The sequence below is a fragment of the Pseudorca crassidens genome, chromosome 17 (genome assembly GCF_039906515.1).
Source record: "Pseudorca crassidens isolate mPseCra1 chromosome 17, mPseCra1.hap1, whole genome shotgun sequence".
NCBI classification, from domain to species: Eukaryota; Metazoa; Chordata; class Mammalia; order Artiodactyla; family Delphinidae; genus Pseudorca; species Pseudorca crassidens.
Window position 1 is genome coordinate 79,677,932 of NC_090312.1, and position 23,914 is coordinate 79,701,845.

A 23,914-nucleotide genomic window follows, 5' to 3' on the forward strand; every position below is an offset into this window, starting at 1 on the left:
TTAACGGTCAGTCAAGCATCTAACGTGAAAGCTGGAGACTCAAGTCATCAAACAGAAACAAAAAAAGAAACTGGGAAGAAAATGAGAAATTCAAAGGGCATTTGATGAAAACTTCGAAAAGTCAAGGATATCGTCTAGAAAAATAAGGGAGGCTACGGAAGCCCTAAGATAAAAACCTGATGTTCTTAAAAAAAATTTAAGAAGAGGCAAAAATAAGAGTTGGAAATGAAATATTTAATTGAAATAAAGATTTCTTCCATAGGAGGATTTGAAGGAAAATCAAGGAAATCTCTCAGAAAGTTGAGCAAAAGAACAGAGGTTAGAAAATAGGGAAGAAAAGATGACAAAGATGCGAGTCTCCATCCAGAAGGTCCAATATTCAAATAATTAAAAACTCTAGGCAAAGAGATCACAGAATATGGAAGGGGAGAGATTATTTAAGAAATAACACTAAAAAGTTAGTCAGATGGAAGGGTCCAGCAATCCAGAGGCAGAAATAGCAGAGTCCAAAGAATAAAGACGCAAATAAAAAAAGTCCACAGTAAGACTCATGTCGCTGTGAAATTTCAGGTCATTTGGATAAAGAGGTCTCACAAAGCAGGATACATAAGGCGCCCGAATGCCCTGGACTTCTTAAGGGCACACTAGATTCTAGAAAACAATGGCACAAAGTCTTCACAAGGGAGGGAAAATACTTTTTAGCCTAAAGTTTTATGTCCAGGTCATCCTGCTTCAAGCACAAGGACAGAATAAAGACACTTTTCAGACATGTAAGAATTCAAAAATAGACCTCCCAGGCACTGAGGCTTACAGAGGATGTGCTTTGTCAGATGGGGGTATAAACCTGGAAGGAAAAGATACAGCAACCCAAGAAAAGAGGCGGGGGTTCCTTCCCCCCGCCACACACCGCGTCTCAAGAAGCAGCCAAGGTCGGTTCTCGGGTTCTGTCGACGAGACGTTACAGCAGCTGTTGAGCAGCTCAGAGCAACTGGGCTTGGAATGGCCCCGGGAGAAAACGCTCCAATACTGTGTGAGTATTGGTGAAATACTGTTCAGAGGCATATGGCAGAAATGTTGGAACATTCGGGATACAGACTGACTCTAGGTAGATTAGAAAGTAAGGTAAAAGACAGAAAGAGGCCACGAGGAACTCTACAAAACAGGACAGTGTTTGAAAAGAAAAATTCGGTTGTAGCACATCAACTAATTGTGTACATAGCGGAGTGTGTGGTTATGTCACGCCGTTCCTAATCAAGTTAACATAAAACATAAACTAATTATAAAGACTACACGTTATACAATTTCTGCTGTCTGGCTATTCCCTGGGCAATTAATTCAAGTGATAAAACAATAGAAAGTGAGCTTGAAACGCTGCACCTGCGTACAGTACAGATGAAATTTTTTAGCTTCGAAACTTTATATATAGAGCATTCTCAGATAGATGTTTGGGACCTGGGACCCTAACGGTGAATACAATTCAAATCGCTTTCTCTTGATGTGATGATCTTTACGACACTTCTCAGACCCACGTTAGGATAAACCAAAGCCTTTAGTATGTGTCTCTGTCAGTGAGACAATTTAAGCTGCATCTGCGGTGTGTGCACAGGGACAGAGGAGTCCAGGACCCACTGGCTCACCTCATTCCCGTCCCTGCTCTGATGTCACCTCTTCCCTCCAGCAGTCGCGGCACTTGGTCTCCCATCGCTCCCCATCCTCTCACAATGCTTATTTTTCTGCACAAACCTGTCACGGACTAAACTCTTACTCCTTTATCATCTGTCTCCTGCCTCAGAACGCAAGCCCCATGAGGACATCACAGCCTCTGTTATTCCCCTCAGTATCTCCAGGGGGCGTCGTTAATATTCAAATGACTGAATGGTCAAATGGGAAGAAGGGGGAGACACGTGGTTCTCACACGCCTCCAAAGCAGCTTCCACCGAGCACCCCTAACCTGGCGCTTCTCCTGGGGGGCGCTCTGAACACCAGTCCTCAGGCTCCACTCACGGGTTGTTGCCCGGATGGACGAGGCACGTGTCTGATGGACGATGACCTTGGATGATTGATCCCAGCCTGCCCTCCCGTGTTTTACAGAACTCCCCCGACTCACATCCCTTCTGTTTCCCCACCTCAGGAACTGCATGGATCCCAGAGGCGTGCACTTAAAATGCCGGATTCTTTACCACTCCGCTCTTGGGTGGGTAAGTCAAAACCGTCAACAATATGGGCTGGTAATCCCCCTTTGAGTTCTCGACCACTGAACTTGGGCTGCAACAAAGGGGCAGCTACTTCTGGGGTGGGATCCTGCCACCTGTAAGCACGTGTTCTGATTCAAAAATAAACTACAGACAATGAAGTTACCTGTTGAAATACGAGGCGTCCTTCCCGAGGTGCCCCGCCTGGGATTTCTCCTGCTAGATACTGAGTGTCACTGGGTTATTTTCTTATTCCTACATCCCCCATCACTCTTCACTAAACTGTTTAACCATCCTGTCAAACACTTAACAGGATAATTCAGACCAGGAGACCTAGGTCAGGAAGATCAAAAGGGAAGCACCCAGAAAAAGGGATGCGTAATGAAGATTTCCCAAAGCCATGTCAGGGGGAAGGCAGCGCGTTACATTCAGGGCACCCTGCATAATGATAAAGTATTTATGGGCACAGGCAGTTTGGCTAGCTTCTTTAAACGCGCTCAGGCCACGTGCCTTGGCAGAAGGTGCCCTTGGAGTCAGGGACACAAGTGTGGGAAGCAGGGTGTTTTGCTCACTATCTCAGTGACAGCACAAATGCTGACCGGACGTAAGCATGAACTTGGCTTGACCCTGGGCTCCATCGCTCACTGGCTGTATGTCCCTGAAGCAGGTTATTTACCTATACCAGAGCCTCGGTTTTCTTGACAGTAAAAGAACGGCACACACAAGCTACCTTACCGGATGCCTGCGGGTTGAAAACGAGGTAACAGGTGCAAAGCACTTAGCAGGATGCTGAGAATGGTAAACACACACCAGAGCCAGGCCACACTCCTGCCCAAGGGCAGCCGGAGAAGCAGCACAGCCTGCGGTGTCTGCTAACGGGCCATCAGGAGGGACCAGGGCCTTTGGAGTTCTCTGAATACGTTCTATGGCCACTGCCAGAAGAAGGCTACAAGGACCCCCATGAGAAGTAAAGAATCTATCTCAACCCTTACCAGTGAGAAGCAAGTCATTTGCTGTGTTAGCTCTCCGATCCCAATGAGAAACTGTTTCCCCCTCAAACTCAAATTAAGAGAAACATTCACTTTCTTCAGTGAGGCTGCCCGATCTTTATTCCTCCATCCTGGGTTGAGTCCTGCTGTGGAGACAGAGGCGTGTGGATGGGCACATCTCAGACTTTTGGGAGGATACCATTATCCCACGTGTTCAGAAAAATCATGAGTAACACATTCACTCTGAATGTTTAAAGTAACTTATGTCTGTAGGCAATGTTCAAATGAGAATTGAAAGATGAGATTGTAAGGCTAGGAGCACAACTATGGTTGAGTGGTTTTTAAAATGTTATCATTATTATTATTGTTACTTGTTTTAGACTAGCAAAGGGAAACTACTGCACCACATTAACGTCTGCATGTCTAAGCTGTAAAAAAAAGGTACTTTTCAAACCACACTTTTAAGGTTCAAGAGGGAATCTTCGGAGTTTTTAACCTAAGTGCCCTGGAAGATGTTCGCAACTGAAGCTTCTGAGCTTGCTGATTTGCAGCTGGAAGTAAGAGTATGTTGAGTCAAAATCTCAGAGTGCAGCCTCTCTGGAAGCTTCTCGGCTCCTTGTACCATGGCCACACATGCCTCCCTGAGGACCCCCTGCTTAGAAGTAATCATTTGCGATGAAGTTTTTCATCCCAGCCAGCCACCTACTAAACCTCCCAGCACAGACCTTCTGATACAGCGCCCTGGTGTCCCATTTGGTCCTGCAAAACAAGACGGCCAGTTTCAGGATGGGAAGAGTGCTTGAAATCTGAACACCCTGGAACGCGAGGCTGGTTTTATCAACCTGCATGGCCCCCACTAGTGGGATAAGCATTTCCACGACAGAATGAGCTCATTCATCAAAGGCGTGGAAATGATGTCACAGAACAAGGTCGGTGCAGAGAGGAGGAAAGAGAAAAGGAATATGTCCAATTAAGTTCCTCGGGATTATGGAAAAGGCATTGTTATCAGTAAAGAGATTGATGATAACTGGGAAACATTTTAAAAACTTAATGACATCTGTGCACGCAGGACATATCATTTTCATATCTAAGGATCTCACTCTAGAATCTTTCTGATACTCGCATTTTGGAGGACAAGAGATTTCCCAATATTGCAGAAGTATTTATAAAGACAGATACTTTTTTTTTTTTTTTTTTTTTTTTGCGGTACGCGGGCCTCTCACTGTTGCGGTCTCTCCCGTTGCGGAGCACAGGCTCCGGACGCGCAGGCTCAGCGGCCATGGCTCACGGGCCCAGCCGCTCCACGGCATGTGGGATCCTCCCGGACCGGGGCACGAACCCATGTCCCCTGCATCGGCAGGCGGACTCTCAACCCCTGCGCCACCAGGGAAGCCCAAGACAGATACATTTTGACTTATTTTTTTAAAATGCTGTCCTGTACTTAATCTCTTTGTGTTTTCTAATGAAAGAGGAAACCAGAGTCTCTATTAAATTTAATGCAGATTAAATAAGGAAATTGCAAAGATGCCTTCTGGTTATAAAGACAGACCATGTTTATTGATGTAAGTATTCATTAGGTACCTACTACATGCAGCAATGATCAGAGAAATCACCCCTGGCTGGTATCACTGTGCATCAGGTCAGCTGGAAGGGGCTTTACGAATATTCACACATCAACTCCCCCCAGCAGTTCTATTAGGCAGGAGCTGTCATGAGCCTTCATTTTACAAATGAAGAAACCGAGGCCCCGAGATGTTAAGATGCTCAAGAATTTGCCCAAGAAAATGCTCTCTGCCCCTCAGCTGGAAAGAAGTGGAGCTGGGACGTGAATGGGACCATGCAGGGCCACGATCACGTCTGCCTGATGAAGAAACCAAGGTCCCGAGAGGTTAAGGACACCCCCAAACTTGCTCCCCCCACCTTTGGCAATAGCTCTGTCTCTCTGTACTTACACGTAAGACTGAGACCTCTGCACCTTTCCTCTCTCTAAGCTTCCCCAGCTCTCTTCCTGAATGCTGGTCCACGGGTTGTCCCGCTGGGGAGTGGACTTGAACAAACGGCTCTTTGTTCCTGACTCTGCGTCCAGCTGCCACTAGGAAAGCCCAGCGCAGAACCCTATCGACTCTTCTCATGGCGTCGGTTTGCTTCCTGCTTTGTTAGACTCAGAGAAGTGACGTCACTTAGATTCCCTAATTGGTTTACCTACTATCGATTATGTTTTATTTTATTATTTTCCCTGCTTCAGGGATTCTGGACAGAGCTGCACAAAAACGCTATAAAATAAACCTGTTACAAAAGAGGCTCTTTGCTTTAAGCCATCCCATGGGGTCATGAGACATGTGCTTTCTGGACTTCTCACTTGCTTTTTGTTAGGTCTTGAGGGAGCGGCTAGGCTTAGACTCCTAGAGGCAGCCCCCAGATGCCGTGTGCATCGCATAAGGAGAAGCTCGAAATGGTTTTGAGTTAACAAACTATTCCGGATGCTTTCCAGTTCGTTATATCCTCCAGCCTCTGGAATCCAGAATCACAAGCCTGAAATGGAATAAATTCTGTTCTGGACAAGAATAAGGTCATTTACTTGTCTCTTCCGTATCTCTTCCTAAGAGGATGAATGTTCACTCTTTCATAATCTCTGGGTTAACTGTCATGACACATCCAAATCTCAGTGTCTGTGAGGAAGAGGACTCCCAAGACCTGTGAAATGGGCTGATTTATTATTCTACGGCCAGGTCACAGAACGACCAGAAGTGTGAAGGCACACACATCTGGTCTGAATTTTAGGGCGCACATGTTTGTATGTTAAAGGGCTAAGTCAGTTTCTCCTACATTCCGGCAAGGTTCTACATGTCAGACAGAAGGGCCTCCCTGGAAAGGGGACATCCTCGGCAAAGCTGCGAAGGAGGTGAGGGAGGGATCACAGAGACGCGGGGGGAAGACGAGTGCGGAGGCCCCCGCGTGGCTGGCAAGAGAGGAAGGAGGCGGGCGCCAGGGGCTGCTGCAGGACCACGACTCTCCCCGCGCACAGCCGGCGCCACTGGAGTGAGGGCTTGGACTCAGGAGTCGGAGGGGGCCCTCCTCCGATGCTCTGCTGAGAAGAGGCTGCAGGGGCCAGGATGGAAGCGGGGACCAGCAAACCAGCTCTCACAGTGATCCCAGGGGTTTGGAGCTTGGTGACAGTAGTGGGGTGGGGAGAACTGGTCAATTTCTGGATATATATTAAAGGTGGAGCTGACAGGATTATTGTACAGTTAAGTCCCCTACATACGAACGAGTTCCGTCCTGAGAGCGCTTTGTTTAAGTCCAACAAAGTTAGCCTAGGTACCCAGCTAACACCATTGGCTATATAGTACTCTACTGTAATAGGTTTATAATACTTTTCACACAGATCATACATAAAAAACAAACACAAAAAATAAAGAAAACATTTTTAATCTTACAGTACAGTACCTTGACAAGTACAGCACAGGACCAGCTACATCACCGCTGCTTTTACGCTTGCTTCCGGACATCCTGGGCTTGAAATAAAGATTCTGTACTACTGTGCTCTACACAGTACCGCAAAGTACACAAAAGCACGAGCCTTAAAGAGGATGCACGCACGTGGCAGTGAACGCCAGACACGTGAACTAACTTACGTGATTGGACCTGAGAACGCATATTTGCATCTTTGAAAGTTTGCAACTTGAAGGTTCGTAGGTAGGGGACTTGCTGTATCTTCCTTTGTTCACTGTCTGTCTCCTATACTAGTATTCAGTTCCACTGGAGCAGCCTTTGTCTGTTCTCTGCGTCTCCAGAGCCCAGAGCAGTGCCTGGGACACACACGTCTACAGATACCTGGTGAACCTGCCCAAGTTCCAAGCGCAACCAAATGGCCAAACTAGGTTCCAGCCCAGGCCCGTCTCACTTCCAAATTCCAGCTCATAATCACTGTGTTGTTTTGCTTCTGCTAACGTTACATGCAGAACGTTACGAGGACATGCAGGGGAATTCCCTTCTGTAGTCCTAAAGAAAATGGAAAACGAGCCAGGAAAGTCACTTTAAGAAACTGGCTGGGATAGGGTGTGGGGATGGGCACGAGTAGGTGAGCAATGGAATAGTTCAGAAAGTAGTGTTCGTCAAGGTGAGTCACAGGTTCTGAGGAAGGTGAAGTTCCCCAGAATTCACAGCGATGCAGCTACAAATTAAAACAGCAACACCACCACTCGGCCTCTCTGGGGTCTGATGCCACTTAAGACTGTCTCTCGTGCTGCCTGAAACCCGAGGACAGCACAGCACAGAGTCTGGACAGGCACCTGCTGGGCTTAGATACGGCCTCTACCTGACCAGCTAAATGTCCTTTGGCAAGATACTTCGATTCCCTGTGTCTCAGTTGCCTCACCTGTAAAAAGAGATATGGCCCGTCTCCTAGGAACATGAAAGCGGGATGAAATAAATTAACACGTGCAGAACGTTTAGAACAGTGCCTGACTCACAGGGATGATTAACCCTTACTGAACGCTGGTTACTTCACCTGTGGCTTTGTCTCTCACCCCAGTGCCAGCAAATGCATCTAACACCCCGACCCATCCAGGTAACTACGAAACCCTCTTTGTTGTGTGAGTCCGGGAGGAGAAGGCTTGCATCCCACTCCTGAGGTTCAAGAGAGATCGGCGTGAAGTCTTATTTTCAAGGACGGAAACCACGAGGCCAGTGTGAAGTTGGCTGTGATGAGGGTGGCCCCGGGGCTTAACTACAGCTTTCAAAGAAAGTCCTGAGAATTCCTGGAAATGTGTAATTTATTCTTGTCTCGTTACCAGAATAATTAATTATTAAATATTAAATCTATTTTACTTTGGGGACAGCAACTATGGCTTCTGGGAGAATCCTCCTGGGCTAATACTATCCATTGTCATGGAAAGGCGACCAGTCATAGAATCTGTCAGGACTTCTGAGTCCATCTCACATCACGGCAATAATCTGGGAAAACGGTGTCTCCCTGTACAAATATTAGCCTTGGAGTTAGTAGTGAGTCCTTCCCTTCTTAAGGGACAGGACTTGCTCATTAAAGACCCAGAGGGCAGGCTAGAGCAAACTTATTAAGTTCGTGGATGGCTTTGAAGGCAGGGCAGGATGTGAGTTACTTTAAAACATAGAATACCAAAACAAAGAGGCCAGGAGTGAGTGTGAGCCTTTTGAAAAATGCTGGAGGGCTTCCCTAGTGGCGCAGTGGTTGAGAGTCCGCCTGCCGATGCAGGGGACGCGGGTTCGTGCCCCGGTCTGGGAAGATCCCACATGCCGCGGAGCGGCTGGGCCCGTGAGCCATGGCCGCTGAGCCTGCGCGTCCGGAGCCTGCGCTCCGCAACGGGAGAGGCCACAACAGTGAGAGGTCCGCGTACCGCAAAAAAAAAAAAAAAAAAAGCTGGAGAAGTCACTTATACCCTCCTCTGACATCTACCTTCTTCCTTTGCTTGCTGAGTTTTAGCCAAGACCTGAGTCCAGAGCAACTGTGGATATAGATACCTATGAAACACCGTCAAAGATCTGTACCCAGAGGACCCTGCTTTACCAGCGAATCACTCTCAGTGAGAGATTTGTTTTCTTCTTTTGCAGGAAACTTTAAAAGATCCCTTAAAGCCATAAAGCCAGATGATATTTCCTCTGGGGATGTTCCTGGGAACACATGGCTAGAAATTGTTACCAGGCTTGATGGGAACCAGCACTCATCTAGAACCAGGCTGGGTCAAGCAGTCCCAGCAGTGAGGTGTAGCTGCAGGATGCATGGGGGTCCTTATGAGCGATACAAACAAATGTTCAAGGACAGACTGGGGCACTCAGACTTTGGAAGTCTAGCTTACACAGGGTGACCTTACACAAGGTCATCATTTTTCAAGCAAAAGTGAATTCGAACTTACTTGTAAAAATGACTAAGTAAGCTACTGATGGGAAGATACTAATTTTAAACTTTAATATTGTTATAATTGTAAATTGTACTAAAACCAACCCAAAACAGAGTTATATTTTTTTTACCCATGGCCTTTGGCTGTAAGTGTAACTAGTCCGAGCTATGGCTATCCGGATATCCACGGGTGAATTTGTTTCTTAGTTAGATGAGACACAGAAAGTGCAGAGCACAAGGCCAGGGACAAACCTGGCCTCAGTGAATGGCTGAGAGGATGCAGTGTTAGGCCCTCCAGTAGCTCCTGGAGTCAGGGAATGAGGGGCCTATGCGGGGACACAGAAAAGACAAGCCCTTCTACTGACCCACCACATGTGTATTTCAGGGTCTAAACAGTTTGCTTAAAGAAGCATTTGTGCTGGGACCTTTTAGAAGTAGTTTATACACTTCTACACCTGTTTATTGCTAATGCACGGCTATCACATGACTACAGTACATGTAAACACTGTCTGTAGGTGTCCGCTTTTCCAGACTTCCGGTACTTCTCACGGAACCAGGCCATTAGTTATGAACTGTCTTGTCATTACTCTTGTGTCCAGAAGTCTCCCAACCCCTTCACAATTCCTTCCTCTAATCTATTTAAGTTCAAAGTTTAAAAATCCGCATTAAATATAAGTCAATTAGGCACTGGAGGGACAGTTTAGGAGGGAAGAGTGTATTTTCACGGCATTATACTGAGAGGGCCATTTTCTGAGCACAGAATTATTTTTTAAATTTACAGGTAGATGGCGGTTGGGTCTGGCACAAAATCAATGTGTGCATTTAGAATGTTGCTTTCTGTTTGCAAAAGAGATGCAGAGAATTGCAAATAAACATAAAATTATTTTTATAAAGATTAATAAATTCACATAATTCAAAAGTCCAACCTTTTTCCTAACATAAAATTTACAAATTGCTATAATCAAGTAACATTATCCAATCAAATCCATTTTAGAGAATCAGAAATAAAGCTATCTTCAGAAAAGTAAAGTTCCAAAATAACATTTAGAAGAGATTTTCTATTTGGCCTATTATAATTTGGAATCTATTTTCCCATAGCATCTTTCAGAGCTATTTAAAGAGGAACCTTTTATTTGGGGAACAGTAACCACCAGTGTTTCCCCTTCTGTGTCATTCCTTAAAGTGTTTGGCACAATTTACAGCACCGTTCAAGTGACACATGCAAATGCTTAATATATAACTGACTTTCTGTGGAAATTTTCACAAAAACTGAAAAAAAAATGCACTTGTTTTAATCTGATTTTCTTCCCTCTGTTGGTCTGCATTTGAAATAAAAGAAGGATGTTTAATACTTGGCCAATAACACAGTCCACATCAAGTTTTGATATAATTTTTCCAGAATAAAGAGAATGCTTGGTCCAGGGGCGCTGATTTATGCTAAATAAAGAAATTATGAGAAAAATAATGCTGCCAGGTAAAATACACTTGCAATACTGTTATCTTTACTTAAAACTGAATTACATTTTCATTATACAGAAACCAGTGTAACATTTCCAACTGTGATCAATTATTTATTATTTATTTCTTCACTGATTCTCCATAGGAGAAATTTACGTTTTAATTGTCTTAACCAGTTCCTTTCCTTTTTGTCCTCTACAGATTAAAGTGCATAATAATGTCATAAGTACATTTCATAAATAAATAAAGATACATTTCTTTTTTCTAATCATAGCATTTAGTAGTACTTTCTGGTTTGGGGCAAATTAGACTGCTAAGTACGTTTCCTCCTCCAAACAAGTAGGTATGATAATATAAATCACCTGCGTGAAAGAGTTTCTTGAATAAATACCTCTAAACAGCCCAAATGTAAACAATGGATATTAAGAAGATAGCAAGTTCAATTCCTTCTGCATCAGTGTCTGGGCACCTTGCCACCGTCCAGGATCGCTGACCTCATCTTCCTGTCTGTCCTTCAACCATGGCAGTGGAGGAGTATAAAAGCCACTCGAGACACCGACAAGCTGTCCTCCCCAAACTGCCCTCATGCACCACCTGGCCAGTAACCAGAAAAGGGGTCCTACCCAGGCTTCGTACTGCAGAAAACGAAATCAGCATTTTTTAGCGCCCTTAACAGAAACAGCTACCGTGACTGTGTTTGAGAGCGATGAGTAAATTCAGCCCTGGGGTCTGTAACATTTCTGTTTACAAGACTCTCACCAGGGCCAAACCTGAATAGCAGAAAATGATTCCTGCACATATTAGGTTACTTTTGTTAACGTGGATTTTAGTCTTTCTTGCTGATTCTGTTCCGACCATGTGGCTCCTTGGGAACCGACGCAAACTTCCATTCAATCCCTCATCTGGTCCTTTGATAAGCTTTATTTCTAGAACGAGGGCTTTGGGCCAATCACGGGGCTGGAGGTTTAGGGTGGAGGCGGAAGTGACAGTAAACAGATAAGACAGAGGACTTTACAGTCTAGGGGGGAAGATAAAAATGAAGCAGGCAGACTACAGTCCTGCCACGTGCAGTGTGCTATAAAAGAGGACGGCGCTGCGATCCAAAGGCCACTCTACTGGCAGCACCCAGAGCGGAGGAGTTGCTTCCACCTCTAGGAGCATCTGTCAGAGCTGAACAGGGTCACTGGGTAGTTGAGATGCTGCATATCGGGTGCCTTGGGGCATAATGGGCACCCAATAAACAGGAGGTATCAGGGTGGGAAGAATTAATTACTTCCGGCTGGACCCCGGTGAGGAAGTAATGAAGTTCCTGGGAAGGGTGAAGAAGAATTCCTCAGCATTTTCACTGGGGTTCACAAGGTGGCAAAGCGGGAAAAGGGGCAGGTGCCCCTGGCAGAAGTCATGACCCACCAAAAGCCAAACCAGGGAGGGTGGGAGGCGCTGCTTTTGGGTGGGGGGGTGAGGCGGAGCCAGGGCTGGAGCTGGAGGCCTCCTGGGTACCCGGGCTCCCGGGATCTGTGGGGCTTCTGGGGCAGCAATGTCCCCAGGAGGGGACACTGCAGTCCAGGAGGCCAACAAGGACCAGCAGCCGATTCCAAGTCGCCCGTTTTCCTGAGTGCACTGGAAAGCCTCACACAGGACTCAAGCCAGAGGAGAGGCTTCCTGGAATTTTTCAGGTCAAGTCTGAAGTTAAGGCCTGCCTGGAGGTGGCATCAGGGCTGCCTTCTGGGGTCCTGCACCCACTCTGAAGGTCTCCCCACGTCAGTGCTGGTTCAGGTTTGAATAGCCCCCATTTCCCTATTCCTGAAATTGCCCTTCGACTTCCCTGGTAGCGCAGTGGTTAAGGATCTGCCTGCCAATGCATGGGACACGGGTTCAAGCCCTGGTCTGGGAAGATCCCACATGCCGCGGAACAACTCAGCCCGTGCGCCACAACTACTGAGCCTGCGCTCTAGAGGCTGCGAGCCACAACTACTGAGCCCACGTGCCACAACTACTAGGCCCACGTGCCACAACTACTGAGCCCATGTGCCACAACTACTGAGCCCATGTGCCACAACTACGGAGCCCACGTGCCTAGAGCCTGTGCTCCGCAACAAGAGAAGCCACTGCAATGAGAAGCCCACGCACCGCAACGAAGAGCAGCCCCCACTCGCCGCAACTAAAGAAAACCCACGCGCGGCAATGAAGACACAACACAGCCAAAAATAAATAAATTTATTTTAAAGGAAAAAGAAATTGCCCTTGTTTATGGAAAAAAATAAAATAAACGTCCACAGTCTGAGAATTAGTGAAGGATCTTCAAAATCTTCAAAATCACCGTTTCTGAAGCCTTTTCTTTACTGACACTGGCAGCTTCATGCTGCTCCTCCCGGGAATCTTCACCTCAGGTTCAGGTAAAAGTGTTTTGGAGTAAAAATTTTTGTTTTTTTCTCTATAGAGCTGATGAATATGATAAAATAAATCACACAAAACACTATATGAACGTTCGGGTGTGTGAGAAGGGCTGACCCCTAAAAGAATGAAATCAGTGAGTTCCTTCGCCCCACACGGCCACTGAGGAGGTTACTTTAGCAACAAGTTGGAAGAGGCAGCACAGAAGTCAGTTTTCCCACCCTCAGATTTACTCTGAGCTGTGTTTAAATCAGCTTTGCTCCCTGAACACAATTAAACCAATCTTTTTTTTTTTTAAACCTTTATTGAACTATCATTGCTTTACACTGTTGTGTTAGTTTCTGCTGTATAACAAAGTGAATCAGCTATACGTACGTATACATATGTCCCCATATCCCCTCCCTCTTGCGACTCCCTCCCTCCCACCCTCCCTATCCCACCCCTCTAGGTGGTCACAGAGCACTGAGCTGATCTCCCTGTGCTATGCGGCTGCTTCCCACTAGCTATTTTACATTTGGTAGTGTATATATGTCCATGTCACTCTCTCATTTCATCCCAGCTTCCTCCTCCCCGTGTCCTCAAGTTCAGTCTCTACGTCTGCGTCTTTATTCCTGTCCTGCCCCTAGGTTCTTCAGAAGCTTTTTTTTTTTTTTTTTAGATTCCATGTATATGTGTTAGCATACGGTATTTGTTTTTCTCTTTCTGACTTAACTTCACTCTGTATGACAGTCTCTAGGTCCATCCACCTCACTACAAATAACTCTATTTCATTTCTTTTTATGGCTGAGTAATATTCCATTGTATATATGTGCCACATCTCCTTTATCCATTCGTCTGCTGATGGACACTTAGGCCTCTTCCATGCCCTGGCTATTGTAAATAGTGCTGCAATCTTTAAATGTGCAAACCTTCACCACCCAAAGCTTTTCATGACCATCTGTGACCCAGCACGCTGTCAGCATGCAGCCCCACAGGGACCAGCACAACGTCTTGGGCATGCTGGTGGCACTGGGGACCTTCTCCAAAACTGTAATCAAGGCCCCTTTCTCTTGTACAGACCATAGCACAGGATCTGACTCATTCAGACAACCCAGAGGCTCTTATTATTATTCATTATACTAACGTCTCCCCAAAGTAAACGACTGGAGGCTTTAAATTATAGGTGTTCTTTGCAAGGTTGAATGATCCAAGATGGTTTTAATTATTTTAGGCGTTTTTAAAGTCAGGAGATTCTGCCTGCACACCACAAAACACACAGTGAAGCCCCACAGACAGCTTGTTGATTTAACGAGCAAAGAAGACGGCATCTCTCACCCCCAAAGAGACGGCAGATATGAACGGTAAACCTAGCGATCATTCTGGAACTGTCAGTAGGACTCGCTCTGTGTAATCCAGCGACTTGGCAGTCTGCCTATGGAGCATACCAGCGGGGCCTTCTTTTACAATGAAAACAAACAAACAAAAACTTTTATAGTACAAAAATATTTCACTAAAAGCACCACGAAAATACACGTCTCTCAATATTAACTTCTGGACTCTGATAATTAAAAGTAACAAATAATAGAAAGTCAGGGAAGTTCTACAATCACTAAGGCATCTATGACGATATGAATTGCCTTTAAAAGGCTAGGAAAATACTTGCAAATACTTGCAAAAATAGTTGCCAATATTAAACTGGATGTGTGAAACAATTTTTCAGTGACAGACATTCCAAATAGCAACAGGACTTGTCTGACTATTTTCACTACAGATGGTCCCTCGCTTTAAAAGGTTAGGACTGTCGAAAGAACCAAATACACTGAAACCGGGCCATGTGTGCTCAACGATCAATAGCAAAAAATGATGGTTCTGTGTGCTTTACCAATTTTTTGTCAAAACGTTCAGACTCTTTTTACTGTTGGTTATAAATGCATAGGGAAAGGAACACTATAACTTAATACATTTGATTCAGCAACATAAACACAACGGGGATTTGTTGTTTCTTCGTAAGAGCTTGCTAAGAGCAGTTTGAATGCTCTGTGTTTGCCTTCCTCATTTCATCCCACAGCATATGAACGGGGCGAGCATCTTCTCTATGCTCTCAAGAACTGTCACTCTCCTAAGTTTGGATCAGCTTCCAACATTTAGTACTTCGTGCTTTCAAAGTCGGAACATGTCTGAGAATTCCTTTAAAGTGAAGTTTTGAATGGTGTCATTTGCTCTGGGATGTCTTTGTTCTTGTCACAATCACTTTCCTCGCTTCTCTTCGCTCAGCTTCAGTCTGCATCTCTAGAGCCTCTGGGATGACAGCGGTGTTGACCTCCCCAAAGTCAGCGCGGCCTCTAGCGACGTCTGATGGGAATCTCACTTCCAGCATCATCACTTTCACTGCTCTGCTGTATTTCCATCTTGGTTGATGGAAGCTCCCTTTTTAAGTATCCAGGTTTATAAAATGTCACAAGTTATCACCTTGGGACAAGGAGGAAACACAACTCCATGCTTCCCTGTCTCTGGGTGAACTGACTAGTAACTGTGCAGTGACCCATCACTGTCAGATTCTGAATAAAGTGATGTGACTGGTCATTGGTCAAGATGCACAACTGCTGTTTACTTCGTGATTTATGGGCTGAAGAGCTAGCTATGAGGTTTGTACTTCATGCAACTAAAGCTAATACACTGCAGTAACTGAAATTTGGACAGTGGCTTTAAGCAACTGGTTTTATTCAGCTAAAACGTGTAACAGAAATTGACGCAGACTGGAACCCCATAAAGCAAAGAGAAATGATGGGGCAGAATTCAAATGCACCAGTTTTCTTCCAGCTCCACGGGCTACAACAGAGTGTTTCCTATTTGTTTAAGCTGGGACAGCAGTCACGTTCCTAAGGTTTGCATGAACATTCAGAGTTGAAAAAGACATCTGAATCTAGGAAAAATGAAACGTTCTGAAAAATAACAACCCATCAGGTCGTACAGTTATGATGAAACCCAGGTGTATCCAGCTCCAGAACTTGTTCTCCAACCTTAGGTAACATGCAGCCCAAAGCGATTTTACGGAAATGGCCAAAGTCTTTGAAACAAGCCCCTCCTCGCCCCCATACCAGAGCACCTGGTTCTACTGCTGGTGACAGCTCTCGGCTGCAACGTGTTTGGTTACCCATTCGAGGAAGCTCTCATCTCACAGGAAAGGCAAAGAAAAGACAGACTTCTTTTTCTGTACAGAACTGCTAGTACCCACTGCCTAATACGTGCCAATGATATGACAATAATGTTTTCTCCCAGAATGACTGACTTTTCTAAAGCACAAGTCTGATCATGTTACTCTCTTCTTGAACCTCTTTAATAGTTTTGAAGTTTCTAGCCTGAGCGAGCAACGTCCATCCTGGTTCATGGAATGCCCAACGTATAAGAAGCAGTGTGTGTGGGAAGGCAGTGGACTTTGTGGAGGTAGGGAGGGCGAGGTGGGGGCTTGCGGAAGTTGAGATGCCCCACTGAAAACACACGTGGAATGAGAACAGAGAAAAGCAGAGCCCGTACTGGGGGTTGTGACAAAGGCACAGCAGCAGGAAGAGAAAACAGAAGCTGAGGGCGGAGGCAGAGGAGGGAGCCGCAAGGCACCTGTATTGCCAGGACCTTGGTGGAAATCAACTCATTTAGACAACGAATGTGACTAGCTTTATAGTCATCTTTGCCCAAACAAATACCTTTCCATAACTGAAATCATGTACTCTAGGTTTAAAGTAGTTGGCTACATTAAAAAAAATATTAATTAGTTAATTTAGGTATAATCTGAAGCAAAAGTCAGACATGAGGAATATATAATTTTATTGAAGATCAAATTATGTAAACAATGGTAAACTCTAGCATTACAATCAAATTACACAAGAAGAAATTAGTACACTGTAGATAGATCATTTCCTATTTTTTTTGCTCTAAAACAGAAGTGAATTGATTTGTGGGAATATCCTTTTGCTGCTCTGGGTCATCTTTTCCAAGTTCTGTCGATCAGAGGTCCTCCTTCTGTCACTGAGGCAGGGTGCCTCACTCTGAATTCCACTGAAGTGGTGGCAAAGTTATCTGCAATCTGCTTCTGTTAACATCCTCACTCTGCTTTAATGTAAACATGTTATTGAAACGTGTTGGTGAATAAGTCAGCATTGTTGAAAGAAAGGAAAATTAAGATGGGCTGGTCTAGAAAATAACTACAAGCAGCGTTAATACAGAAGATTTCCTTTCCTTTCAAGTTTTAGATACAGGGCCTGAGCACCATTTAAACAGAATGAATACAAGTAAGCAAACGCTATAGCTCCAGCTTTCGGCTTTAGTGTCTCCCTTGGGGAATACACAAAGCACATGGCCTGGGACTCAAGCTAAGACAGTTACTACTGCCTCCTGGCTGGTGGGCACAGACCTGCAGAATCAAGGAAATAGGTACCAAGAGGTACAAATGATGGTGAGCGGCCAGAGGCCATTCGCCATTTAGAACCTGGCCGTCTTGCTGGCTGGTGATGTAAATACACCACGATTAAATTACAGTGCAGTAATGCACCATCGAGAAATTAACTCTTGAAACACGAAAAATATTCGATTTTAGAGGAAGTCAGTTTACCTAGATTGGAAATCAATACAGCTCTTAATTAATGATATCCTGTGGTTAATTCTAACTAAATACTCATTATAGTCAAGGCTATTTTGGGATTAAAATGAAGTTATCATTTGATGAAAAGGTTAGAAAGATGTTTAGAGATTTCATTGCCATTGGGGAGTAACAATTGCTGGCGCAAGTTTAGACACAAATTAATTTACTTTTTAAATGAGGTTAAGCTGGTATGATTAAGAATAAATGGACCCTCCAAGGTCAAGAGCAAGCAGAGAGCTCAGGAGAGCTGGTCAAGGCTCAGGACTCCGCTTACTAAAGGCATCCACACCACCTGTGTTTGGTTTGTATTGTGATCCAGGCACAAGATCTGATTGTTGTAAAATTGCTGAACAGACTTAGGATATGAAACAAGTTTTATTGTAACGATAGGTGTTATGGGTGGAATTGTGTCCCTCTAAAATTCCTATACTGAAGCCCTCAACCCCAGGACCTCAGCATGTGACCTTACTTGGAAACAGCGTTGTGCAGATGTAATTGGTTAAGTTAAGATGATACAGAGGTGGGAGGGCTCCTAATCCAATATGACTGGTGTCCTTATATAAAGGGGAAATTTGGGCACAGACACACACACACAGGGAGACGCCACGTGAAGATGAAGGTAGAGATCAGGGTGATGCTTCCACAAGCCAAGGAACCCCAAGAACTGCAGCAGAGACCACAGAAGCCAGGCGAGAGGCATGGAACAAGGAATGAGCCCTGGCACCCGGACCTAGACTTCTAGCGTCCTAAACTGTGAGGCGATACATTTCTGCTGTTTGAGCCACTCAGCTTGTGGTACCACATTAAGGCAGCCCTAGCAAACGAATACAGTATGTGAAACGTACTCAACTGAGAACAGAATCAACACATAACACCTGCAGGTTGCCCTCTGTGAAGGAGTCTACCCCCCTTCAAAGGGAATAATAATCTTATGGGACTAAACGACAAGCCCCGCAAATTGAACTAATGACTATTTTCAGAGTTACGGAGGAAGAGCCAGGTTAAGTGTAATAAGTGCTATTTCACTATTTGCAGTCTGTGAACGTGTATGTGATGGGTATGACACAGCACCAGGAGAAGAGAGCTCATACTCCCTGAATTCCAAAAGATTCTCCTAGAATCTAAGCTACAAGAGGGAAAAACGGGACAAAGAACAGAGATCGGGGCAGGGAGAAGTTTAGCCAGACAGCATTGCCGGAGCACTTCTGGATGCAGAAAGCCTGGATAAATTCACAAAACGCAACTAGGACACTGAACAAAAGGGCGGTATTCTGAATGCTTAGAAATTAGGGAACAGGAAAGAGAATGGAGGGGCGGACGGAAATCAACAAAAAGTGTTTAAATGAAAATAAGCATGTAAAACATACAGACTTCATTAGGCCCACCTCCATGTAACACCATATACTACATGATAGGAAAAAAAACACACATTAAGAAATGTTATAAAAAATACATACTTTTCTCAGAGTTTCAAAAATATATTTAAACACTGAAAATTACTCGTGTTTAATTTATAAACTTATTAAGTATTCATTTTAAAAACTACATTTTAGGGCTTCCCTGGTGGCACAGTTGTTGAGAGTCCGCCTGCCGATGCAGGGGACGCGAGTTCGTGCCCCGGTCCGGGAGGATCCCACGTGCCGCGGAGCGGCTGGGCCTGTGAGCCATGGCCGCTGGGCCTGCGCGTCCAGAGCCTTTGCTCCACAATGGGAGAGGCCACAGCAGTGAGAGGCCCGCGTACCGCAAAAAAACAAAAACAACTACATTTAAATATTTAAGTGTATCACAGTTACCTACTATATAACCTTGAATATTTCCATACATTCCTTTAGATGTTACTCTCAGTTTAAACTAAGAAATTAGCAGGAATATAGACACTGCACACAAAATCTACTGTCCAGGAGGAACAGTGAACAATTATTCATTTTGTCTGGGTAGGGACGGTGGGCACGTCTCCATAAGGAAGTTGAGATTTAAAAGACAGAAAGAGTACAGAAACAGCAAAGTATGATTAAATAAAATTATGTTCCCCAGATCAGTCTAAAGCCAGGCCCAAAGTCATGGAAAAGGAAGGCTCAATTAGCAGCAAGAGAACATGCCGTGTCCTAGCAGGCGTTACTCTGCTTATGTGAAGTATGATTATTAATAACATCAAATGTAATACTTCTCAGATGAGAAGAGTCTATTAGTAATTTGAAATGAATGCTTTCCTTTCAATCATTATAACTATTCAAAAGCCAGATATTAATCTTAGATACTTTTTTTTTTTTAAAATACTAGCAGAGTTAATGTTCCTGGAACTACCCGGAAGGGCTTAGAGACTATTAAGTGTGTTTCCATGGTAACAGACTGCTTCACCAGGGAGAGATCATTTCACGCATTCCCTAAAACACAACGACCACAAGGGGAGAAGAGAGATCTGCATTTTCGCTTTTCAGGGTCATCATCCATGGTGATTTTTGGTAGAATTTCTATTTTTATGAGCGTGCACACGGCATTCATGGTCAGAAGTTGCCTAGGCTTCAATTTTTCCTCTTCTCCAGTGTGTGGACGACCTGGGATGTGTGCTCTGATGGGGGCCTCGGGGGTGACAAAGTCACCCACAGATTTCCCTCTGCTTCCTGCTGTGAGTTACAGCGCCCCGCTTAATCCAGTCCTGACGCTGTGTCCCCAGAGACGAGATGGGCTGAGCTGAAACGTGGGACCTTCACAACAGCTTTCAAGTAGATGGAGCACACGGTGGCCGCTGTCTAGCAGGGGCTCACGAACACCAGCTGGACAAATGAGTTGTGACCGATGGCCAGGGGGTTACGAGAAGGAGCGAGCAGAAAGCATGGACGAGGGCAGGCTTACACCCCAACTGCAAACAGGTGCAGCGATGCTCGTGACCGGACGCTGACGGTCACCAATCCCTGAACTAGGGCGTCTCCACCAGGGATGCTGCTGGAAGGAAATGCTCCCATTCTGCTTTGCTTCACCGGCAATTCTGGCTGGAGAGGTGAGTGTGAAAATGCCCTTCTCTTTTGTCTTACAGGCATTGTTCTGACCCTCTACAGACACCTGTGGTCCACCAAAGGGCAGCATTTATTAGGGGGACAAGGGCCCGGCCAGACCTGCAGTCATGGACCTAAGTGGAGAGCAGTCCCACGGGGACGGGACTTGTGTGCCTCAGTTTCCTCCAGGTACAAGGATCTGGACCATGTTGAGGATCAAGTGAGAAAGTTCAGGTAAATGCTTAAAAGGGGGCGGAGTGCACAGCATGCATCCAATAAATGTCAGCTGCTGTAACTATTACTGTTCAAGTTATTAGTACTGTTAATATTAAAAATCAGGCAGTGTCCTCTGCGAGGCCATGTGGAGAAAAACTCAAGTCAATCTTTATAAATGATGAGAGGAAAACACTGACATTCTTTCAGAGTGTGCACAGACCTTAGCCTTTATTTTTAACAAAACTAGTTAACTGGAACTGAATCTTGCTAACGGGTGACACATTTGGGGAGAAGGACAGAATCATACTTCAGGGGCAACAAAGAAAATTTTCTAAAAGATGCCATAATGACAGGAATACGTTTTTAAAGTAAAAATTAGTTTCAATGGTATTTTACTTCTATGAAATGCTTTTTTTCCCCTAAACGATGATCTCCCGATCTGAAAGTAAAGAAGGGCCATACGAACTTTGAAAATTAATAACTTTAACTTAGAAGTAAACTTTATCATCAATGCCCCCATATTACATCTACTTCTCAAAGTCTCTGTCATATCATTACAATGCTAGGATGTTTATGGTGTTGCTGCAAGTGAGTGTCTTTTCAAATTGTCATGATTATTTTGGTCCTTATTTGCGTCGTAATCCATTTATCACACCAAATTGAATAACTGCAAAGTGAAACCACAGGTGTTGATAACAACAACAACAAAATGACCAGGGGAAGAAATGTACTTTGAGTAGTAGAAGGTCACGGCTTTGAGTTCAGATTCTATTACGTCTTTTTTGTGGAAAGCAAAAACCATAAAACTGAGACACCCACAAGTAAATCAAATCACAGAACTAAATTACTGAGAGTCTAAGGCACTGTTTTGAGCACCCCAGCTGAGGGAAGTAGCAGTCAGATATAAGCATTAAACAACTAAATAGATTCCCCAACGCCAAGGATAAGGTTGAGAGAGATCGCTCATGTTCTCAGAACTGAAGGAATTACAGCTTAGCCACCGATGGCCTTCAAGTGACGAAATACTTTATGATCCTTGCCCAGTGAAGTCCACGGCTTCACGGGGCCGATGACGAGAGGCGGCCTATGATGGGCAGCATCGAGACCATGGAGTTGCTGTGAAATAAAACCACTCGTCTGTGAAGGTTTTATTTCAGCTTGTCCCTGCCCTTTGTCGGACCATTTAATTGTCATCCTAAAACCTCAAAGCTTTATTGCAGAGTTTTCACCGCTGCTAAAGGAATATTCATGGTGCCGGGCTCTGCTCCTGTCAAAGACAGTATTTATGCCCATGAGAAGATAAAACTGTTGTAACCAGGGAAAATGTCGCAGATTTACAAGGGATCAAATTTACATGGTAGCAAGTGGATGTGCCTGGGTTTCACCTTGTGAGCCCTCTGACAGAAAAGCAAGCGTGAAGGCCAAAAAGTCTGTCCTTGATGGCTTTTGGACGAAATGTCACTTCCCCTCTGGCACCACCCCGTCCTCTCACGCCGAGGATGAGGGCCTAACTCTGCATTGGCGTTCAGTGTTTTCAAAGCGTCCACACAAATTCTAGGGCATGCAATCAACCGAGAATCCTAAATGTTTCTTAAGTTTGGGAAATGGGAGAAATAGAAATTGGTTTATGAAGCCAGTGTTCATATTCATAGTATCCCATAAAAAGCAGCATATACGATCCCCCCTCAAATCTCTTCCAAGAACGAAGAGAACACATTATGGAAAGAAAGAGGAATATTTCACTGAGTTCAGCACTTAACTGTGAAGGATGGAGCATTCTGTCTGTCCTTTTATTGTAGGCGTTCTAAACTAGACATATGACTTGAAAACATCATTTGGGCCCTAAAGGAACTGGGAATTCAGCAAGTCAGTAAAATAATGAAGACAGCTGTGGAGTGACTGGGGAGGTGAGGAAATTCAGTGTTTCATACAGACTCACTGAATATATGTATGCATGTAGTAAAATGAGTTTTAATGGAAAAACTGGAAGTTGTGATTATTGTTTACAATTAATTATGACATTATCTGTAATCCTAGCGCACTACACCAGGTGTAAAGCAATTGCATATTTTATATTCTGTGCATTGCCTGAAACAGGCACCATAACACAATTTACTTTTTCATTTAATTTCATTTTGGCAAAACAGTTCCTGGGCTGCTCCTAGGAGCCAGGTGCTGTTCTGACCACGAGGGATACAAAAATGACTGCAATCTGTGCTGTCGTTGAGATCACAGACCGGAGAGAAGAGACTCCGTTTGAATGGAGAGGGTCTATTTCAGTGCAGAATGAAGGCACACGAGGGGCCGTGAAACCACCTGCAAGGGGCGGGCGAGGCTAAGTCACAGGCTCAAGGGAAACAATAAGCCGTCCCGGAAGGAAGGACTCCCGGAGCAGGCTGCCGAGGCCGTGCCAGGAGCAGGGACGGCACAAGCCCAAGGCCGAGGGCAGAGGGAGCCTGGCATTCACGGGGGCCGTGGGTCCCTTCCCCATCCTGCGGGAAACCCTGTGAGGGAGGAAGACAGAGCAGGAGAGGTGGACAGACGGTCTCAGGGAATCCTATATCCAAGTGAGGGGGCCTGAACTTGACCTTGAAAGGGAGCAACCTGATGCTTTAAGTCAGGCTGGTGCTCTTTGGAGTGTGCAGAGCAGATCCAAGGGGGCAAGGAGGGCAGCAAAACTCCAGGGAAGGAGGGACTTGGGTTTGAACGAGGTGTCCCATAATGAGCTGTGCAGGAGGGAGTTTTCCTTTGAGGGGCGTCTCTTGGCCTCATCCAACAGATATTTTTGAAAAGCTGCAAACAAATTCTGTAAGCCAAATAATATTTTCCCATTGACAATTGACTCATGTTTATAGTAATTTCATTGATTTAAAAGGAAACTGGCACTGGGCCCGAGCGTGGTGAGAACCTTGGGGTTCGGCTGTCTTTGGAGCATGTTCCAGCTGCAGAAGCATCACCTCACGTCGAGCTCACTGGGACATCAACGTGTAAAACAGGCAGACGCAGAGGGCCTGGGCTAGAGCAGAGCCTCCAATCTCAATGCCCCTCGGCCTTGAAGTCCCTAGTACTTGAGGGGACACAGCTGGAAAATTACCGATGAAGGTGAAGTCATTCGTTCTACAGATTGGCCCACGAGGTGCCGGCCCCAGCAGAGGTCTCCTTTCGGAGCCTGGATGTAGGTA

The 23,914-nt window shown here is 45.0% G+C and overlaps 1 protein-coding gene across 12 annotated transcripts in view; it reads right to left on the reverse strand.

Moving 5' to 3' along the window:
• FAM110B (family with sequence similarity 110 member B) overlaps nt 1-23,914 on the reverse strand; it is a 220,630-nt gene that overhangs the window by 115,058 nt on the left and 81,658 nt on the right. Inside the window, exon 5 of one of the 12 annotated variants that reach the window (XR_010936514.1) lies at nt 16,686-16,991. The exons of 10 other annotated variants lie outside the window; for them this stretch is intronic. The gene's annotated coding sequence lies outside the window, so the exon portion shown is untranslated. Of the gene's footprint in view, nt 1-16,685; nt 16,995-23,914 lie in introns of those variants that run through there. One more of the 12 variants, XR_010936512.1, reaches the window with a different exon arrangement.